The sequence below is a fragment of the Leptonychotes weddellii genome, unplaced genomic scaffold, assembly GCF_054177405.1.
Source record: "Leptonychotes weddellii isolate Sample4059 unplaced genomic scaffold, ASM5417740v2 HiC_scaffold_16692, whole genome shotgun sequence".
Classification (NCBI taxonomy): Eukaryota; Metazoa; Chordata; class Mammalia; order Carnivora; family Phocidae; genus Leptonychotes; species Leptonychotes weddellii.
Genome location: NW_027749853.1, coordinates 1 through 4,183, shown reverse-complemented (window position 1 = coordinate 4,183; position 4,183 = coordinate 1). Strand labels below are relative to the sequence as shown.

The window sequence follows — 4,183 nt, the reverse complement described above, 5'->3', positions numbered from 1 at the left end:
CTGGGATGCTTGTCCAGATGTGAATCTGGACGTGATCGCCTTCCAAATGATGTTTATATCAAGAGTGAGGTCAGCGGAGGGCCAGAGCAGCTGGAAAAGAGAAATGGAGTGTGCAGGCAGCCTTAGCCCCTTCCCGCAGCCCTTTCTCTTCCCAGTTCCCCATCAGCCTGTGCATCCAGTCCCGGGGCTGCTTCAGGGAATGCTGTGCAGGGCCAGTGGGTCTTAGCTCCTCACCATGTCCTACAGTCCCTTAGACATGTACCAAACCTGGAGCCCTCTGAGCCTCAGGCTCCAGGATTTCAACAGTCATCCAGACGCACGGCAGCTACATCCAGCCAATCTGCGGAGCCGCTGCTCAGATAAAGAATCTGATGAGCCAACTAGGAAGCAAGCAGGACTCAAGCAACCAGAGGAAAATCTGCAACAGTTGCAATATTCCACAAATGCCAAGGAAACAAATGAATCACTAAACTGGAACTTCAGAAAGATGGCCTCCTGAATGACCTCTCTGGGCTGTAAAGGATTTCCAGGCTGTGCAGGGAAGAGTGTCTGAAAAGGAAAAGGAGCTTATTGCCAGAGCGAGAGATGGATCTCCTCTCTCTGTGGAGGAGAGGCAAAGAGAGAGCAGCTCCCCTCATTTGACAGCCTTGAGGAGTGGAACCAGATGCAGAGCCAGGAGGATGAGATGGCCATCACAGAGCAGGATCCAGAACTTACTAAAGAGTGAGGAAGGGGAATTTGGCAGCTGCAGGCTGACATTTTGGATGTCCATCGGATGTCTAAAGATTTGGCCATGATAGGGGCGCCTGGATGGCTCAGTCGGTTAAGCGTCTGCCTTCGGCTCGGGTCATGATCCCGGGGTCCTGGGATCCAGTCCTGCATCGGGCTCCCTGCTCAGCGGGGAGCCTGCTTCTCCCTCTGCCTCTCCCCCTGCTCATGCTCCCTCTCTCTCTCAAATAAATAAAATGTTAAAAAAAAAAAGATTTGGCCATGATGATCCATGACCAAGGTGACCCAATGACAGCAGAGAAGCCAATGAGGAAAGTTCCAACTTGCATGCAGACAAAGCCACGTGGGTCAGTTATAGCAAGCTGCTTCACTGGCAGAAAAAAAAAATCTCACAAGAACATCTACATTCTGGTGCTTGTCCTGTTAGTGATGACTGCAGTCTTGGGACTTATTATCTGGCAAATCTGAAGCAATTGCCTCAGAGCTGTCCTTTGCTGAGCTGTTTTCAGGGGCCAGTGCTTCTTGGAGTCTTGCCAGAACAAACAAATATTACAGGAAGAGAACATATATGCTGAAACGACCTGTCATAATTTAGTTAGAAACTAATGACTAGCTAGACAGTGTTTTTCAATTTACATATACATTACATTGATTTCTCAGATTAGTAGGAGTTAATTTATGTGGATTTTGCCTGCTTTTGTATTCTGATTGCCCTTCATCTCGAGTGCTTACTGAAATTTGCATTCTAGATATTCCTTTTTTTTTTTTTTAGATATTCGTGTTTTGACAGGTGACACTAGAATCTTGTAATATCACATTTTTAGTGTATACAAGATTCCTCTTTTTACTAGCAACAGAGATAGAATTACCTTCTGGCACCCAGGATATTGGAGCCTGTCAGAAACTACATAATACGCCAGCATTTTTTATTATTTAACATTTTCATTTGAATTTCTAAGCAGAAATCTGCTTTGAAAGATTTTGGCAATATCTTTAACTGGAAAGCAAACAATTTCACTGTGATCCAGATTAAAAGTATGGATTGGAGCCGTCCAGTTGTCGGGGTACATGTTATTCTGGGTTTGAAGTTTTCTTTATTATCTGCTGGTGTCCATGGCAAGCTCGCCCATACACACACTAAACCGTCTTGTTCACTGTTTAAAGTGGTGAATTTAATTAACATAACTATACTCTCTGGGGTCTCTCTCCCCCAGTCTGTATAGAAAGGGAGATTTAGACGAAGCATGCTTTTGAAAGACAAATGGGAATTGTTTGGAATGATTTCATTTTATTGTTGTTCACTTGCGGTTCTACGGTCCCAGTGAACAATGAATGTTGCTATCTCTATGAAAAGGCTGTCCCCTACCCTAGAAGTGTTGCTGGGTATTGGATGGCAGGAAGATTCTAAAAGCTATGTTGAAGTTGGCTTAAGATTTAGTCCTCATGAACCTGGCAAGAAAGTAATGAAAAGGCTCATTTTTGTAAATAATACTGGTTTGGAATAGTGATGTTTGACTTATGTTAATATGAACAAAAGATTAATCTGTTCGTGCATAGTTTTAGACAAAAAAAAATGCTTCAATAAAAGATTGCTGCCTTGTAATAAGAAATATATTTTTTTAAAGATTTCATTTATTTGCCAGAAAGAAAGAGAGAGAGAGCACAAGCAGGGAGAGCGGGAGGCAGAGGGAGAAGCAAGCTCCCCACTGAGCAAGGAGCCTGATGCGGGGCTGGATCCCAGGACCCCGGGATCACGACCTGAGCCGAAGGGAGATGCGTAACCGACTGAGCCACGCAGGTGCCCAAGAAATATTTTTTAAAAAGAGAAGGGGGGACTAGTCCTGGAGATTCAGTGTGACTCACCCTCGAGCTGAAAAACCCTGAACATTCTGGAAAAGCATCACTTAAAATTTTCTTAAAACCATGCAAGTTCTGGCAAGGAAGAAAGGAATTTCCAGACCCAAATCCAAGGGAGGGTGGAACGCAGAGGGAAAGCTAAGTTAAAGCCCCTTTGTTATGAGGGGTTTTCGGAGCATGGCATCCTCGAAAGTTTGTCCTCATGAATCTGAAGGTCTCATGGAACAGAGATGGCACAAGTCCACTGAAAAGAGCACGTGTTAAGGGGGACCGGTGCCCCATTGGGCGGGGACCCCAAAAGTCTGGCTTCAGCAGAGAAGCAAATCTGCCACCCTGAAACTAATGAAGCTCCATCTTCAAGGGACCCTTTTTTGAAAAGTCCTGGCAGGGGCTCAAAGCATGTATGAAAAGACCCTGTAATCCCACTGCCCTCTTAGGAAAGAAACTCGATAAGGTTTCCCCAAACTTGACATTTGACATAAACATTTTAGACATTCTTGTAACAAGCTGTAGGATTGAAAGACAATTTCTTCGTGTGTCTGGCTGGCTCAGTCAGAAGAGCATGCCACTCTTGATCTGGGGATTGCGAGTTTGAGCCCCACACTGGGTGTAGAGATTATTTAAATAAATAAATAAAAACTTAAAAAAAGAGTATCAGTCAAAAAAGGTGGGCAACATGTGTTATGCAGGTGTGCCAGAGAGGTATTCCATACTACTAATGAAAATAGCCTCTAATTCTTGGGAGTTGTCTCATATTTTGACTTTGCACATTTTACCTTTTGCAATTTGATGTGGTGCATTTTTTCATTTTCTCATTTAAAAAAATTCATACGTATGCCAAATGTGGTATTTCTTTTCTAAGGAGTGATCTCAACGCTTGTATAAATATTATGCTCCCCAGAACCTAGGACTGTCTCTGCTGAGTGAACAAGAGGTAACAAGAGGTAACCAGGTGAACAAGAGGTAACCAGGTATATCTCTCCACTCCCCACTCCTCATGAATTGCAGGGGAAATTGCCTTGAGCAAAGCAGGGACTAAAGAAGACAAGTATCCCACGTTGTGCAGCATAAACTCACATCGCCTGGTGGTCTGACAAATCTCAAGCTGGAATCATCAAAAAGACAAACAACAAGAAGTGTTGGCAAGGACGTGGGAAAAAAAGAAACTTTGTGCACTGTTGGTGGGAGTGTAATTAGTGCAGTCACTCTGAAAAACAGTATGGAGGTTCCTCAAGAAATTAAAAATAGAACTACCATATGATCTAGCAATCCCACTTCTGGTATATATCTGAAGGAAATGAAAGCACTAAGTCAAAAAGATATATGCACCTGTGTGTTCACTGCAGCATTATTGACAATAGCCAAGATAGGAAATAACGTAAGTGTCCATCCACAGATGAATGGATAAAGAAGATGGAGTTTATATGTACATGATGGAGTATTCTTCAGCCATAAAAAAATTAAGGAAATCCAGGGCACCTGGGTGGCTCAGTTGGTTAAGCATCTGCCTTCGGCTCAGGTCATGATCCCAGGGTCCTGGGATCGAGCCCCGCGTCAGGCTCCCTGCTCTGCGGGGAGCCTTCTTCTCCCTCTCCCT

At 44.0% G+C, this 4,183-nt stretch overlaps 1 pseudogene; it reads left to right on the top strand.

The window, feature by feature from the left end:
• Nucleotides 1-235: 235 nt before the first annotated feature.
• Nucleotides 236-777, top strand: LOC115943086 (syntaxin-12 pseudogene; annotated as a pseudogene).
• The last annotated feature ends 3,406 nt before the right edge of the window (nucleotides 778-4,183 follow it).